An 18,766-nucleotide genomic window follows, 5' to 3' on the forward strand; every position below is an offset into this window, starting at 1 on the left:
ACCTTGAATGTAGTAACTGGTGTTTGATCAATTGTGGAACTTTTAACAGCCGTGAAACTCTTGGAAGCAACCCTAGCCGCATAAGCTTGAGATGAAGTGACGGTTAGGGTATCCTTAATTATAGACTACTTCTCAATGATACTAAAGTCTGCTATTGGTGGCAAGAGGTTGGGGCGCTGCTGATTAAGGACAAGCGGGATAAGACGATGGTTATCTCTCATATTTTCTTTCAATGCTGGCAGCTTTGGATAGCTAGAAATGATGTCATGCATTTTTAATAAAAGGAAGTGATCTTTACAAGTGACGGAGGAGGCAGCTAAGAGAGCTAATGAGTTTCGTTGTGAAACGTTACTAGTGGGTAATAGCAATCAATCTGAAGTGCATGGCGAATCTGTAGAGTGGGAGCCTCCACCCATGGGTTGGTTCAAGCTCAATTCAGATGGTTCTCTTGTTGGCGAGAGTGGGCAAAGTGGGGTTGGTTTTACAGCTCGAAATTGTAAGGGAGAGAGATCCTTCTTGCAGTCTCTGATCCATTGAAGTTTGGGACACTGTTGGTTGGTGAAGCTCTTGCACTCCGGGGTGGTATGCTATATGCAATGCAAGAAGACTGGCGTAAGGTTTATCTTTGGGTCAGATAATCTAGAGTTAAGTCAATGCTGCCATGGTGAAACTAATAACCCATTTATGCGTTGCTCCTATTGTAAGGGACATTGGTCATTTTTCCTCGGCTTTTGAGGAGTGTTATTTTTCCTTAATTACTAAAATTCACAATTTTTTGGCGGATATTCTAGCCAGAAAGGCCTGGTTGGTTGAGGGTACCACCATTTGGCTGCTTTTCACTCTTTGGCTCCCTAATGGTATCCTTGTTGCCTCAATTTTTTCTCAATAAATAATCTTTCTACCAAGAAACATATGATTGAGTTGGAAGAAAATATCAGTTTCACGAAAATTTTTATAGAAACACCCTTCATGGTTGAGCCTGAGGTGGAGCATAGTGAGTTTGTTGTTCCACCCAAGTTCTTCTACGATAGTCTCACCCCCACCATGCCCCATAACCACAACACCATCGAAACCCTCTTCCCAACCTCGTCTGGCCTTGGCACCCACTACGCTTCCAAAAGAAATATAAAGAATTTATTCTCAAAAATTGGAGTACCAAATTGATGACAAACCTTGAAATATTTCAGATTGTGAAACCGAAACAATTTCAACAAATTCTTGACTATTTGTTGTGTTGACGATTTTATGAACAGTCCAAACCTAAAATAGAAACCTACTTGTTGGCTTTAGCTTCTTTTAGATGATGAAAGAATATGATTTTATACTAAAAATATGACTTATGTATGTTAGATACTCATCAAAATAAATGAAAGATACAGGAGTATATATACGTAGAGACTTTATTACAAATTTTCAATAGGTGGTCGTCTGTAAAATGATGCTGTTTTCGTCCTCATCCTCCACCCACTCTCAAGAAGAAGAAAAAAAAAAAAAAAGAAAAGCAAGAGGATTGTGCTTGTTTTACACTTTTTCACCATACATTCAAGAGAGAGTCTGCCTCTAATTATTGATAAAGTGGATTGTATATGTTCAAAGGTGGGCTCTCTTTTAAATATGTGGTGGAAAAGGGGTAAGGGGAGCACAACTCTTTACTCACTAGGGTAGAGGATCCGGACTCATAAAAATGTTACGTGTTTGCCTAGCATAAGTATTAGAAAAAAAATCAAACTTTCAAATAGAACTTGAGATGAAGAAATTCATGATAATAAGCTAGGCACTACAAACAATTAAAAGTTCTTTCCTTTTCGTTTTTTTGGAACTGAGGGCTTGTCTAGGCCAGCTTATGCGCATCTTGACTAAATTCTTAATGGGGTAATTTTTTGCATATAATTTAAATACAATATAAGGCAGGACTTTGCCCTAGCCCCGAGGCGCTAATCTTACCAACTAAACAACCTCTCAAGGTTAAAGAATCAAAAGCTGATTAGGGAGCGTTTGCATTGTTAACTAAAGGGGTTGGGTTTGTATTCGAGCCCCCTTAATCCAAATCCAGCAAGAAAACCTCCAAAACCTGATCTCATGAGTTCAAATCCTATAAAGCATGATTCCCGAAAAAAAAAGCTAGCAGAAAAGAGAAATGAGCATTTTCAACCTATTTACTAAATAGCTTTAAGGGAAAATTACAAGGAGAAAACTCTCGCTTCTTAGCATATACAAATGCATGTCCAACCGGTCCAACCACCACAGACAAGTTCACAGCCTTCATGACAATCATGTGTCCCTTCAGTCCCCTTCTTCATCACTCCATCTCCATGCATATTTGAGAATGGTAGACTTGCTCGTACTTGATCTATTCCATCCACATTTGAGAATAGACCTATCGAAAATAAAACATACATACATCTCATCAGTTCATCATTTGTGAAACACAATCATAAAATAGATTAGTTCATCATTTGTGAAATAAAATTATAAAATAGATAGATAGATAGATAGACCTGGAGCACCGAGCAAGAAGATGAGTAAAATGGCAAGCTTGACTGAACCCATGTCATTGGCCTTAGGTTAAGTTGTGAGGTGTGAGTGAAATTGCAAATCCTCTTCAATATATAGTGGAGAGGGATGAGGGGAGCACAATCCTTACTCATCAGAGTAGAGGATCCGGACTCATAAAAATCCCCACAAGCACATGTCTACCTGGCATAAGTGTTAACAAAGATCCTTTCTAAATATAGAGTGCAGTGGGGGTGAGGGGAGCACAATCCTTTACCCATTAGGGTAGAGGATCCGGACTCATAAAAATCCTCACAAGCACATGTCTACCTGGCACAGGTGTTAGAAAAAGATCCCTCCTAAATATATAGTAGAGAGGGAGTGAGGGGAGCACAATCATTTACCTATTGGGGTAGAGGATCTGAACTCAGAAAAATCCCCACAGGGACATGTCTACTTGGCATTGGGGTTAGAAAAATATGAAGTTCCAAATAGGACTAAAGGAAGAAAATCATGACCATAAGCCGGAGGGTACGAAAAAGAATCAGAAGTTGGTTAGGGAGTGTTTGCATAGTAAATTAAGGGGTTGGATTTGGATTAGGGGCCCCCCTAATCCAAATCCAAGGCTTTGAAGATGGGTCTCCAAAACCTGATGTTATGAGTTCGAATCCCCTCGGGGCCAGGGGCGAAGTACCACCTATATTAATTATATAAAAGCTTTTCAAAGGATGTAGTCGAGGTGCGCACAAATTAGCCCAGATGAACCTCAGTTTCAAAAAAACCTAATGTGATGAGTTCAAATCCTATAAAGCATGATTCCCAACCACCCCCTCCCACCCCCCACGAAAAAAAAAAAAAAGGAAAAGGAAAAAGAAAGAAAAAAGAAAAATGAAAAAAAAAATGAAAAAAAATGGAGAGTTAATGACCATTTTCAACTCCACAATTTATTTGCCTAGTTCTTTCACATTCAATTTGATCCATTGTTTAACTTATTCTTTTCGAGTATCCATACGAAAGCAGCAGAACAATTTAAAATTTCTTTGATTAAGTCATTCCTCAAACTCAGAAAAATAATGGTTATTTTAAATAAAGAGAAGAGAGAATGATAACATACCTTACAGTTGGTTTACACCCAAAAAGGAATTTGAAGATTAGCAGTACCTAACAAATGAACTTGTCGATCACTTCTCGTATGATCAACTTGATTGAAACTTTTAATGCTTTAAAATTGTCAGTGTTTAGGCCCTTTAGGATTTAAGTACAAGGTTGTTTAAAGCATTATAGTATTACACCTTGAGTATTTAATTTGGAGTACACAGACCATTGCATCCAGCTAGTATTCATAGAAAAAAACTAGGTTTTAAAGTTAGTTGGACTCTCCCACAAAGGCCCATTATACCGTTGGATTGTAAATAATCAGATGGCTCCTATTAGAACATATGTTGGGTATAATTCAAATAACCAAACCATATTTGAGTATTGTTTGAATACCTCAACAGTTTTGATGTTCTCTCTGTTATTTGACTCATTTCTCATGCATATCTGATCTCTACCATAGCTGGATAATTTACCCAAATTCATTAAACAAGCAAACACAACATTGTAACAAAAGATCATAAGCAGGCAACGAAGCAGCTTTTGCAAATGTTCACCATTTCTCAGCCTGTACGATTTAGGTACTTGATAATCCTAGGAGAGGTGAGGGGAACTACTCTGCACCGTGGAAGAAGACCAACATTACACTCTCGAACCGCGGAACGCGTCCCCAGAGTAAAAATTAGAGAAATCAGAATAGAAGTTTCTCATTCGAAGAGAAAAAGCTAGGGATGATTGAGCAGTGCTAGTGAAGGGAATTGGAACTAGAGCTGCAGATCTACAGATAAATAGGTGGCCGGAGATCTCAAGCCACCTATTTTGGTGTTAGTCACATCATCCCGTTAAAAGAACTTGAAGACGAGGCCACCATGTGTGGTCAAGAATGGAGCAAAAACAAGCAACTCCACAGCCAAGAGAAAGTGGTATAAATAAAAGCAGAATAAGTATTCAAGCTTTCCTATAGCAGCAGTGTGTTCCCTGCAGCATCAAGAGCATCATTTTTCTCCCTGATCCTATGGCTCATGTTTTGTTAGTATAATCAATAAATTAATTCCAATTAATTTTCAGTAATTCCATTGACCAGATAATTATAAGTTTATTGGATGTTGGTAAGTAATTGACTTGCTCGATCCTTATGGGACGATATCCGTGTTTTCACTATATTACATGGGTGACCTCATGCCTTGCAAGTACGACACAATAGGTGTCAGCATTTCTCAAGTAGTGACAGTAATACCATACATGGCAGCAAAATGGAAACCTACATATATACAGTTTGCAATGGCCAAGATGGATATGGTGACAGATTTGTATCCATAGCAAACCCAAAAATGAAATAAATGGCAGCTTCAGTTCTGCTGGCATCCGCCACATCTTGCTTGGGGCTGCAAAAACATGATTAGCAATCAGTATTGTATGAAAAACTGCCTAAAAGCAATAGAGACTACAAATTGAATCACAGACAACTACAAACCTGCTACACATTGCTGGTGTAATACTCAATTAAGAAACCAATAGCAAGGCCAACCCACTGACCAACAACACGAAGTAGCAACTGCATTTTTTTTAGACTAAGTTCTACCTCATTATTCTAAAAAGTAATTCTATTGCTTTAACTTTTTTGAATTAAAGATCAGATTTACTAAAAGAGGGAAAAGAAGATTTCAAGGAATATAGAACACTCAAACCCTCCAGCCCGCAGCAATAGTTGCCCCCAATACACCCATCACTCGTCAATTCCTTGTCAAGTGGTAAACCTAAGCGAAAAAATGTTTCCCAACCAAGGCATCTATTTTAAAAAACTGATCTCGCATGTATAAACGTATGAATCTCTGCAAAAGACAGCAACACAGGAAGAAATATTGCGACACCAATAGAAGCGAATCCTTGGCCGTTGCATTGCATCCCAATCCATTTCAGCTTGTATTTGGGTAGTCCAAATCATAATTGTATCCAATTGTTTTTCTTTGGCTGCTGTTCTTGCCAAGAAATCAGCCATAGGATTAGTCTCACGATAGCAGTGGGTTTTCTTCCACAGAATCACATCAAGGTACACTTGTAGGCCTTGCCATCTCTGCATAATTGTCCATGGGATTCAGGAGGCAATTTAAAACACAATATTCCGCATTCTTCTCTCTTTTGTGGGCTCAGAAAAATATGGAAATTTGTACAGGAGAATGAGCAATGACTTATTGGCGATGGGAGGAAGGTTAAGTTTTGGAATTAGCCGTGGTTGGGACGGTTTTCTGTCACTGATTATGCAGGTTTGGAGGCATCTATGGGGCACTCATCTTTTACGGTGGTTGACTGCATCATTGATGGTCACTGGGTTTACTCCTAGGGTGAACTTGATGGCTCTAAAGGAGAAAGTCGCCTTGATACATTTGACCCCTAGACTTGATCCGAATCAGCAGGATGTGTGTAATTGGAGGGATAGTATGTTCGGTGATTTTGCTATAAAATTAGTTTGGAACTTAGAAGAAAGGCAGAAAAAAAATCCTCTGCTGTGCACAGCTCTTAGACTGATAAAGTGGATTGGGCGCATTTGATATGGAAAGTGGAATGGTTACCTAGACGGCAGATTTTTGCTTGGTCTTTGAAACACGGAAAACTTGAAGTAAATGATCAAGTATGGCGGAGGGGCGTGGCTCTGGCGTCTAGATTTGACCTATGTCTGAAGTCGATGGAGGATGTATTTCATATTCTATTTACTTGCCCATTTGCTATATCATGTAGGGTTATATTTGCCTCACACTTAGGTGTTCCATGGGCGGCAAAACCCTCTCTGCATGAGACTATTTCTTGGTGGCATCAGCGAAGGAAGGACTTCACCTTGGTGGTGCCTGGATTTTAGGTTGTTTTATGATGTGCTTTTACTTTGGCAACTCCAAAGTAAACACAAATGTGGTGGGGTAGTTTGTGCAAGGGAGCGGATGATCCGTATGTAGTGTTTTCTTTGAAATTGAGCAGAATGTTTACGAAATGAAAGGAAGGAGAATGAATTCAGAGGTGGTAGAGGCTACTCCCCCGTAGGAAATTTTTTGGGTTGCTCCCTTTGATCGATGGGTTGAGTTAAATATTGATAGATGTTCGTTGGAAAATCCAGGACATGCTGGTGGAGGAGGTGTTTTCCGTGATGAAAATACCAGGGTTCTAGGCTCCTTCTATATTTATTTGCGTCTAAGGACCAACTTTGAAGCTGAAATGGTAGGCCCTTATCTTTGGAATGGAGTGAGTTTCCGGAGCTTTGGATTGAATGTGACTCTGCTGCGACCATGGTGCTTCTTCAACACAAGATTTTTCCATTGTGGATTCAGCAGCAAGTGAGAGGAATAATGAACTATAAATAATGAACTAACAAAAGATACGTCCACCCAGAAAGTAAAAGAAAAAATGAGAGAAGGTACAGATGGGCATTCCAAATGAAAATTGAAAGGTAAATAGAAGAGATAGTTCCCATATATAGATGAAAATTACAATATATAAAGTTGAAAGAGAAATCATCTCTTCTATTTATTTTATTTACGACCACTTAGGAATGTAGATGAACTTTATTTTTGGTAACAAAATCCATGTGCGTTTGGCTCCTAATTCAAACCAACGAAGCTGTTGGGTTTGGGTGGATGCCGACGACATTTACAAGCGCAGAGCAGGCCGGCACCACAAACAAGTTCGCACCCATGACCACTACAATCTAAATGAATCCCAAATTTTCTTCCTGCTTTCATCGACACTACTCCATCTCCATGCACACTTGCAAACAGCCCTATAGATGAAACAATACATGTTACTCAAAAATTAATCATTTGCAAAAGAAAATTATGAAATACACAGTTCAGAGAGAGACAGACCTGAAGCAGTGAGCAGTGATTGAAGCCTTATCCATGATGAAGAAGTTGTAATAGATGTTATGTGATATGAAGGTGCAAGGGAGGTGGGTTATATTTATAGGTAGATCCCTTTGTTAGATTTTGGTGATCAATAAAGGGGAGGCTTCTATTTTACTGAATTTTTAGTTGAGAAGGTTGAGAAAGGAAGGTTGTCCTGAAAAAAGGGACCCTTCATGGTTTGTTCTCCCTAAAGTTGCTATGTATATCATATTGGAGAAACTAAGAAACTGGATATTCCGTATCTTGAGGTATTAGTTCAGTTTTACGAGGTGTGAGGGTGGGACCCGAAACCAGACCTAGAGCAATAGTTAGCATTAAGGTTTAAACGGTTCCAATTCGAATATGAATTCGGTTTTATAATTCGACTTTGAATCCAAATGATAAAACGCAATTTGAGGGGACAAACATATGAGCACCCATGACGACAAGGAGGGGAACCTTTTCTTCTCATCCCTCCTTGAGACATGTAACATTGAGCAGAAAAATGAATAATTGGCCAGCTTGATTGAAGCCTTATCTATGATGAAGTTGTAATAGATGTTACCTTCGCGATGTGATTGTGCAAGGGAGGTGAATTATATTTACAGGGAAGTCTATCATTGATTCATCTTTTTTTATGCAGCTAACGTAATCTACATTAATTGAAAATATTTATAAGTTTCAAGCCATAACCTAGTGAGATTCAATTCAAACAGGCAAGAGAGACAATCTCTTTTTATGGAATGATTTGCTTTGATTTCAGCAATTTAATTCAAGATGTAATATGCTTTGTCAATAGATTTTATGGAGTGCAGGTCGTTTATCCACATGGAGAGGAAATTTTTTAATTCACATGATTAGATGCTCTACTTGCGTCCGATCCTCTTCTTCGGGAAAATCCTAAAAACGGAGGAATCCAAATCCTCTCCGTGTGTTTTGGGATTCGTGTCTAGTGTTCTTGACTGCTCAGCTTACTTGTCCTTTCCACAATAGCAGTAAGTGCAATACACCTCATTAACGAGTGAGTTTGGATCCTCCACTCACATGAAATGGAATTAATCACATGGGTAGATGGTTTCCAAGTGTCAACATGAAAAACATGATCCTTCTTTAAAGCAAGATGAATATAAATAAACTTGTTGTATTAGAAAAAATAGTTAATGGTGGTTTAACACCAACAAGTTTATTTGTTAATCTTTCTTAAAAGAAGGGTCGTGCTTTTCAAATTGACACTTGGCTACAATCTACCAATATTGATTGGAATTAATTCCAATACATGTGGGTAGAGGATCCAATCTCTGTGTGAGGCTTACTGAGATGACAATTTGGTACGGACGGTCGATACTGTAACATATACTATACTATATATAACGGGGACAACCAACTGTGGCACTAAGAGGACTAGTTAGTTGCTAGGGTAAAAAGTTACCGTGGTATAAAATCCATCTTATGTGATTATTTGCGACATATTGGCTTCTGTGGCATATTGTTTACTTAATATTGCATGCTATGAAGAAGGCTATTTGCTACGGTAATATCTACGGTAGCATATGGTCCACTTAATACTACGAAAACAATTGACTGTGGTATTAATGGTACTATTTACTATGCTTTCCTGTGTTCGTGGCAAAAGTTTCATCGCAAATACTCATTTTTTCTTGTAGCGTATATCTATATCATTTGACATTCACATAAATTGGAATGAGGGGTAAAATTTCGTGTAAAAGACAAAAAACAACATTCTTCGCGATGAGGTGATCGAAGCAAAAGACAAGCAATGGGATCCGACGGATACATCAATGAAGCTCAGCATGCTAAAGGTCCAGGAATGGTTCTGGTCAATGGAACTGCAAATCCCTCCAACACCATGTACCAAACTGATATTCCAGACTCCTACTTCAGAACCACCAAGAGTGAGCACAAGTCTGAGTTGAAGGAGAAGTTCAAATGTATTTGTAAGTATTATATATCATTTCTTGCAGCATGTTTTCTTCAAATGATGGCAAACGGATCATTTCATGTTGATTGATTTTCAATTTTCTCAAAACAATGACCGTTTTGATTTTGTCAAAACAGGCAACAGTTCGACAATCATCAAACGCCTTACCTACCTCACCGATGAAATGATCTCTGAGAATCCAACACTTTGTGATCCAAAAGCTCCAACCCTCGACACACGTCAAGATATTATGGTGACTGAGGTACCTAAGCTGGCCATGGAAGCAGCAACCAAAGCTATCAACGAGTGGGGGCAGCCAAAATTGAAGATCACTCACATCGTATTCACTATCATTTCTGGTGTTGATGCACCGGGTGTTGACTTACAGCTTATCAAACTCCTTGGCCTTTCCCCAACTGTTCGACGCGTGATGATGTACCATCTAGGATGCTATGGTGGTGGCTCAGTGCTCTGTGTAGCCAAAGATCTTGTAGAGAATAATAAAGGGGCTCGTGTGCTCATTGTTTGCTCAGAGTTGAACTCCATCAGTGGCTTCAAAGGCTACTAGGGATGGCAATTTTTGCAGATGGTGCTGCAGCTTTGGTAGTTGGTGCTGACTCAGAATAGTCCTAGCTAACTAGGGACAAAGGAAACACGAATAATTGTAATATAATCGAAGGGTAACAAAACAAGATTGATTGCCAAGATAACTTTGTATCATATATGTTTTTTTTTTGTACTTTTGTAATAAAATTTAATGGTAATAAAATTATTTTTTGATACGTACTTTGTCATTCCTAGTTGGAATCACTATACCATCCTTCTAAGGGAAAAACAGTGTATATATAAGCAATGAATTTATAGAAAAGGAGCTCAATTTGAGAGTGTGGCATACGACAACACTCCATAAGTCTACTTCTCTACCTAGCATAGAAAAGTGTTTCATTTTCTTTTTTTGAAGAAGGGAAATTTTCAGCAATATCCCTGAGTAAAGAATTTAAAGAAAAAGAGCTCAGTTGAGTGGCATACGACAACACTCCATAAGTCTACTTCTCTACCTAACATAGAAAAGTGTTTCGCTTTTTTTTTTTTTTTTTTTTGAAGAAGTGAAATTTTCAGCAATATCCCTGAGTAAAGAATTTATAGAAAAAGAGCTCAGTTGAGTGGCGTATGCAACACTCCATAAGTCTACTTCTCTACCTAACATAGAAAAGTGTTTCGCTCTTTTTTTTTGAAGAAGTGAAATTTTCAGCAATATCCCTGATTAATTCCATTTATCAATCAAACCCTTTGTTGGGTGAAAATAATATCAATAGCATCTCTTGCTATTAGGAAATCATAGTTAAATGTTGATTCAAACAAGTTAAACATTTCAGAAATACAAGAATAACCTTGAAAAAAAAACCTTGTGCACAACTCATTTATTAATCTTCCTTTACTATCTACCACTTCTGCCTCTGCCATTCGTAGATTCTCGCGAAGTTTGGAGATATGGTTCATGGATAATAATTTTTAACTAAATATGTGGGGGTAATATTGGAAATGGATAAACTAAAACTAATTGAGACTAAGGTATTAGTAACAAATTTATTTGGTGTTATCCCACGATTGTTAAATCAGAAGTTGTTATTGTTTTTTTAAGAGATTTAAGTTGCTTGTTGAGAATCTCTTTTCTCGTTGCATTAAGTGGTTTCATAGTGATTGGGGAGGTGAACCGAACTGTTTTTTCTTTTCTTCAAGAACATGGTATTGAACATAGACTTTCTTGCGCTCACACTAATGAACAAAATGGGGCTGTTGAACGCCGACATCAGCATTATTATGAAACCTATATAATTTCTATTATCCCATGCCTCTTGCCTAATTTTTTTTTGAATGTATGCTTTTGAAACTGTTATTTTTCAGATCAATTAGTTACCCAGCCAAGTGTTGCACAATACTTCTCCTCACTTTAAATTATTTCGAGTCCAGCCTGACTATGGCTCTTTGAGGACTTTTGGTTGTGCATGCCACCCATGTTTGAGGCCTTATAATGGACTCAGAATTGTACTGAAACACACATGAGACATAGTTCATACAAAAAATAAATAGATAACTTGTGTAATTCAAACTCTAGAATAAGAGTCCAAGATTAATGTTAAATAAGGACTCTTGTAACTATAAATATGTAATTTGTACGGCAGTCAAACTCTAGGGAGCAAATCACATTCCCATGAATGTAGGTTGTTGAGATCAACCGAACCACGTACATCGTTGGGTAAACCAATCCAAACTTATTGATTGACACCCTTATTAGATCTTAAACTTTGTAATGATTACAAGGCTATACACAAAAGTATGATTCTACATAGGCCTCAACTAGCAATAACATAGAATAAATTATTTATTACTTAAATGGATGGTACTGTTTCATCAGATAAAACTAAAACTAATACAAAGGAAAGGAGGAACCATCCCCTTTAAATTTTATTTAAGAGAACTTAGGACCCAGTGGCCCCCAATCCAAACCAACAAAGCTGGTAGATTCGGTTTTAAGTTGCGCCGCACAAACATGTGCAATACCGGTTGCCAATGGTGCAATGAACATGGCACCTAGGACCGCAATCGGGTATCCCTGATGACCCTCCTATTTCCCCATTTGTTACCACTCCATCTCCATGGACGCTTGGGAACATATCTGCAGAATAAAGATATACAATTATCACGAATTTATCAAATTGGCAGGGAAAAAAAATTATGCAAATGATGGAGTGTGTGTGCATGAGTAAATTGGAGGTAGTTTGAGACCTGAAGCATTGAGCAAAAAAATGAGTAAAATGGCCAGCTTGATTGAAGCCTTATCCATGATGAAGACGTTGTAATAGATGTTATGTGATATGAATGTGCAAGGGAGGTGGGTTATATTTATAGGTAGATCCTTTGTTAGATTTTTGTGATCAATAAAGGGGAGGTTTCAATTTGTTTTAATTTTACTGAATTTTTAGTTGAGAAGGTTGAGAAAGGAAGGTTGTCTTAAAAAAAGGGACCCTACATGGTTTGTTCTCCCTAAAGTTGCTATGTATATCATACTGGAGAAACTAAGAAACTGGATCTTCCATAGCTTGAGGTGTTAGTTCAGTTTTATGAGGTGAGTGCGTGAGCCGAAAGCTGACCTAGAGTAACCGTTCCCATTCAGGTTTAAACGGTTCCAATTCGGATATGAATTCAGTTATTTAATTTGACTTTGAATGATAAAACCCAATTGATTATCATTTGTATTTTGAATTTCATTGAATAAAGATGATTTTGTCATACTGATGAATTTATGTACATGGTAAATGTAACATAAATTGATACCAAAATTATAGCTGCCCAATAATTCCGAAAACAAGCCAAACCCGAACCAAGACTGAAACCGGAAAACCCTTATTGTACGTAACTATTTTGGTTGAATCTTACTCTATCCATAATCATTGATTTCTGTAAGAAGGGGATAGAGTTGGGAGTTAGGAGCAATGCTTAATGTATGCGATATTGAACGTCGTTCATAAAAAGGTTAATTTTTGGAGGAAGGATGGGGGAATTTTTGTTCAATTTGGGCCACCCAATTTCATATCATATCCTATCATATTGATTTTGGAAGGATACCCAATTCGATACCTGGACAATCCCTATGACAAAACGAAATATTCCTCATCGGTCTACTGTCATGTTAATCGATATTCTCCATCGTCGGTAGCAAAGTTATTCAACTTAAATGTAATAGGAGAGAAAAAGCTTGCACGCAAGATAATATTTTATACAATTCATTAGAAGACTTTGTCTACCAGCTCTATGATGGTTTCACGAAGGGAAAAAAAAGGGCACTTCAAATCACAGATGCAAAGGAGAAACTGTTTGTTTGGATTTATTTAAGACAATGTTATCGGAATCCACACGCACTTGGGTATCCCTAATACGCCCCCGCAAACTCAAGGGAGGTGAAGTGACCTTGAGGTTGGCTAGCAAGGTGCTGAAATGTGGAGTAAATAGCGGCTTGGTGAAGATGTCAGCCAGTTGATCCTTGCTTGATAAGAAAGGAACATGGAGATCTGCTTTGGCAAATTTGTCACGAACAAAGTGGAATTCAATCTCCACATGTTTGGTACGAGCACGAAAGACAGGATTTGCAGTAATAGGTGGCACCAATATTATCACACCAGAGTATAGGAGCAGCACTTAGGAATATATGAAGCTCATGAAGTAGAGTTTGTAGCCAAGTGAGGTCAGCAGCAACATTAGCAATAGCTCAATATTCTTTACTGGAGCGAGAAATAGTGGATAATATTCAAGAACTCCAAGAGATGATGTTGGGCCCCAGGAAGACAACATAGGCACTGGTAGACTTATGATCATCATGGTATTCAGCCCAATCAGCATTGGAGAAGGTTGTTGAAGTCATATTAGAGGATTTGTTGAAGACTGTTCTATGAGAGAGTGTACCCTTTAAGTAGCGCAGAATCCTTTTGACAACAGACCAATGATCAAGAGTTGGACTTTGCATAAACTGACAGAGACTTTGTTGATTGAAACTGTATGTCAGGATGAGTTATAGTAGCATACTATAGCGCTCCCATAATAATTCTGTGCAGTGTAGGATCAGCCATGAGCTTTGCTCATCTGGGTATAGGGAGAAAAAGGATTGGTAACATACTTGCAATCACTCATGTTGGCCCTATGAAGAAACTCAATAGTATATTCTTGTTGACAAAGGTGAAGACCATTAGGGAATAAAGATACAGACATGAAAGAAAATAATGTAAGGGACGAAAATCTCGACCAAGAAAGATAGAGGAAATAGCAATCATAAATTTTGATAGTAACACTTTAGAACTGTCAATAACATTTATGTCATCCACAGAAATTAAGATAAAAAGTGGATCAGAAATACCATGATAAATGAAAAGAGAAGTGTCAGTTTTAGATCCAACAAAACAAATTCCAAAAAGAAGGAACTCAGACGATCAAACTAAGCACGAGGGCCCTGTTTGAGACCATAAAGATATTTGTGAAATCAACAAACATAGTTAGGATAAAGAGTGTCATCAAACCCTGGTGGTTGTATCATTTAGACTATTTCATTTAGAAAGCCATGGAGGAAGGAATTTGGATGTCAAGTTGGCGAATAGGCCAAGAGTGGGAGATAGCTAGATATCAAACTTGGCGAATAGTAGTGGGTTTGACAACAGGGCTAAAAGTTTCATTGTAGTCAAGACCCTCTTGTTGATTGAACCCTTTGGCCAAAGAAGAGTTTGATACTGATTGGTACAAAATCCTAGTCAATATTTTATGTAATCTAAAACACCTACCTTCATGTAAACCAAAACACTGAAACTCAAGAGTCCTAGAACCACAACTACAAGAGCCCTTGGACACTGAGGAAGAAGGACTCTATTTCTATATAAAGCCTTGTACTAACTCCTTGTAGATTTCATGTGAAATAATTGTGAGGTTAGCGAAGCAAAAGACAAGCAATGGGATCCGAGGGATTCATCTATGAAGCTCAGCATGCTGAAGGTCCAGCAACGGTTCTGGCCATTGGAACTGTAAATCCATCCAACACAATGTACCAAACTGATTTTCCAGACTTGTTCTTCAGAACCACCAAGAGTGAGCACAAGTTTGAGTTGAAGGAGAAGTTCAAACGTATTTGTAAGGATTATATATCAATTCCTGCTGCCTGATTTCTTCATATGATGGCAAATCGGATCATTTCATATAGATTGATTTTCAACTTTCTCAAGAAAATGAACGTTTTGATTTTGTCAAAACAGGTAACAGTTTGACAATTAGTCATGTTGGCCCTATGAAGAAAGTCAGTAATATATTCTTGTTGAAAAAGGTGAATACCATTAGGGAATAAAGATACAGACATGAAAGGAAATAATGTAAGGGACCAAAATCTTTGACAGCAAAGACAGAGGAAATAGCAGTCATAAATTTTTATAGTAACACTTCAAAACAGTCAATAACATTTATGTCATTTTTGCTTGTGTACCAAGATGTTATGCAAGTGCACGTGTCACAATCAAGTAAGAAATGATAAGTAGAGTGTCGATCCGACGGAGAATTCTATACTTAACTTTCAATGTAAAAGTAAAATTGATTCAAATGAAATTAACAAGGTTGATTAGTGATTGACTAACTTAATGACCAAATGACAGTTAATTAAACTAATGAACTAAATCAGAGATTGAGCAATAGAAGGATCTTAGTGAGTGAAAAGTGCGTTGGGAATCAAGTTTCCCTTCCCTTGAATTTTATAATGCAAATACTAAAGTAATACTACAATCCCAAAATATATCAAGAACTTGGAATGAATGGCAATATGGTATTTTCCAATACACATAAGCTAGCATCCTAAATCAACATTTGCATATTCCAATGAAGAATTGAAATATGAATGTAATTTAAACCCAATCCAATCAATGGTAATGTGAGGTAAATGGGTATTTCTACCCAACCTACTAATTAACACAAACTAATTAAAGGTTATGCTAACTCACACAATTCAACAAACATCTTGACTGCATTAACTTTCAAGCTAACTCAATCATAATAATCGTTCATGAAAGATTCATCAAGAACCGAAATTAATCAATATATATCATGCTGAATTCATTGACAACAAGTTGTATTGTAGTAAAATTGAAGAACACATGATAAATACATCTCAAAATTCAGGTTAGGTACTACTATCATCCCAACACAACACAAGTTTAGCCCATAACAGACATTAAAACACAACAGTAGTTATAGTTAACATTAAGCTAGTAGATTAGCAGATAAGTTTTGAAAAATGAAAAGAAACTAAAGCTTCAATGCTTCCACATGAGCTCCTGCCTTCTTCTCCAGCAAATCAATTTCTCCAGCAGCCTTCAACGCTTCCACATGAGTCCAGCTCTGGTTCTCCTTGCTTCAGCCATGTCCTCTCCTCCTTTCCTTAGCCGTGTCTTCTATTCCCTTCCTTAGCCATGTGTTACAATCTCCTCTCTCTCCTTGCCTCCTCCTTCTTTCTTCCACAATATGCACTCATCATTAGGGTAGAACCACTGGCCCTAGGATTAGAACATTCCTCCTTAGATCAAGGGCTGAGGACAGTCATGCATTTACAAGAGTAATGTCCTCTTAAGTTAGCCCCTTCTGGTCATTTCCACTTGAATTGGATCTAAGAATATTCTGCTCCGTATTGCTGCAGCAAACTCAACAGCAAAGCTTGAGACAGATTCTTCTCCTATTATGGCTCTTCACCTACATTTTTCAAGAGAAAGAGAAACAATCAAATTCATCCACAAATCTGAAGAGAAATTCATGTATGAGTGATAATAATGAACTAAACAAGATGCAACATGTTAAGACTAAATAAGACAACATCTAATGAATACTAACACTAAAACAAAGACAAAATACTCCTAAATCAAGCCATCTCAAGTATAAAGTTACGAATCTTAACTCTATTTCATAGAGTTATCAGTCATCCACATAATTAAGATAAAAAGTGGATCAGAAATACTATGATAAATGAAAAGAGAAGTTTCAGTTTTAGATCCAACAAAACCAAATTCCAAAAAGAAGGAACTGAGATGATCAAACTAATCACGAGGGCCCTGTTTGAGACCATAAAGAGATTTGTGAAATCAACAAACATAGTTAGGATGAAGAGTGTCATCAAACCCTGGTGGTTGTATCATTTAGACTATTTCATTTAGAAAGCCATGGAGGAAGGAATTTTGATGTCAAGTTGGCGAATAGGCCAAGAGTGGGAGATAGCTAGAGATCGAACTAGGCGAATAGTAGTGTGTTTAACAACAGGGCTAAAAGTTTCATTGTAGTCAAGACCCTCTTGTTGATTGAACCCTTTGGCCAAAGAAGAGTTTGATACTGATTGGTACAAAACCCTAGTCAATATTTTATGTAATATAAAACACCTACCTTCATGTAAACCAAAACACTGAAACTCAAGAGTCCTACAAGAGCCCCTGGACACTGAGGTAGAAGGACTCTATTTCTATATAAAGCCTTGTACCAACTACATGTAGATTTCATGTGAAATAATACTGTGAGGTCAGCAAAGCAAAAGACAAGCTATTGGATCCGAGGGATTCATCTATGAAGCTCAGCATGCTGATGGTCCAGCAACAGTTCTGGCTATTGGAACTGCAAATCCATCCAACACAATGTACCAAACTGATTTTCCAGACTTGTACTTCAGAACCACCAAGAGTGGGCACAAGTTTGAGTTGAAGGAGAAGTTCAAATGTATTTGTAAGTATTATATATCATTTCTTGAAGCATGTTTTCTTCAAATGATGGCGAACGGATCATTTCATGTTGATTGATTTTCAATTTTCTCAAAATGGCGACTGTTTTGATTTTGTCAAAACAGTTAACTGTTTGACAATCATCAAACACCTTACCTACCTCACCGATGAAATGATCTCAGAGAATCCATTACTTTGTGATCCAAAAGCTCCATCCCTCGACACACGTCAAGATATTATGGTGACTGAGGTACCTAAGCTCGCCATGGAAGCAGCAACCAAAGCTATCAACGAGTGGGGGCAGCCAAAATAAAAGATCACTCACATCGTATTTACTATCATTTCTAGTGTTGGTGCACCGCGTGTTGACTTACAGCTTATCAAACTCCTTGGCCTTTCCCCAACTGTTTGACGTGTGATGATATACCATCTAGGATACTATGGTGGTGGCTCAGTGCTCCGTGTGGCCAAAGATCTTGCAAAGAATAATAAAGGGGCTCGTATGCTCGTTGTTTGCTCAGAGTTGAACTCCATCAGTGGCTTCAAAGGCCTAGATGAGACAGACTTACATGCCCTACTAGGGATGGCAATTTTTGCAAATGGTGCTGCAGCTTTGGTAGTTGGTGCCTTGGTGCTGACCTTGAATAGTCCTAGCTAACTAGGGACAAAAGAAACACGAATAATTGTAATATAAGCGAAGGGTAACAAAACATGATTGATTGCCAAGATAACTTTGTATCATATATTTTTTTCTGTACTTTTGTAATAAAATTTAATGCTAATAAAATTATTTTTTGGTACATACTTTGTCATTCCTAGTAGGAATCGCTATACCATCCTTCTAAGGGAAAAACAGTGTATATATTAGTCATGAATTTAAAGAAAAGGAGCTCAATTTGAGAGTGTGGCATACGACAACACTCCATAAGTCTACTTCTCTACCTAGCATAGAAAAGTGTTTCGCTCTCTTTTTTTGAAGAAGGGAAATTTTCAGCAGTATCCCTGAGTAAAGAATTTATAGAAAAAGAGCTCAGTTGAGTGGCATACAACAACACTCCATAAGTCTATTTCTATACCTAACATAGAAAGTG

General features: G+C 37.7%; 1 pseudogene; it reads left to right on the forward strand.

The window, feature by feature from the left end:
- The first annotated feature begins 9,234 nt into the window (after nucleotides 1-9,234).
- LOC149001032 (uncharacterized) lies at nucleotides 9,235-18,333 on the forward strand (annotated as a pseudogene).
- Nucleotides 18,334-18,766: the final 433 nt, after the last annotated feature.

The sequence above is a fragment of the Hakea prostrata genome, chromosome 11 (genome assembly GCF_041222555.1).
Source record: "Hakea prostrata isolate BN-2017 chromosome 11, UWA_Hpros_2, whole genome shotgun sequence".
NCBI classification, from domain to species: Eukaryota; Viridiplantae; Streptophyta; class Magnoliopsida; order Proteales; family Proteaceae; genus Hakea; species Hakea prostrata.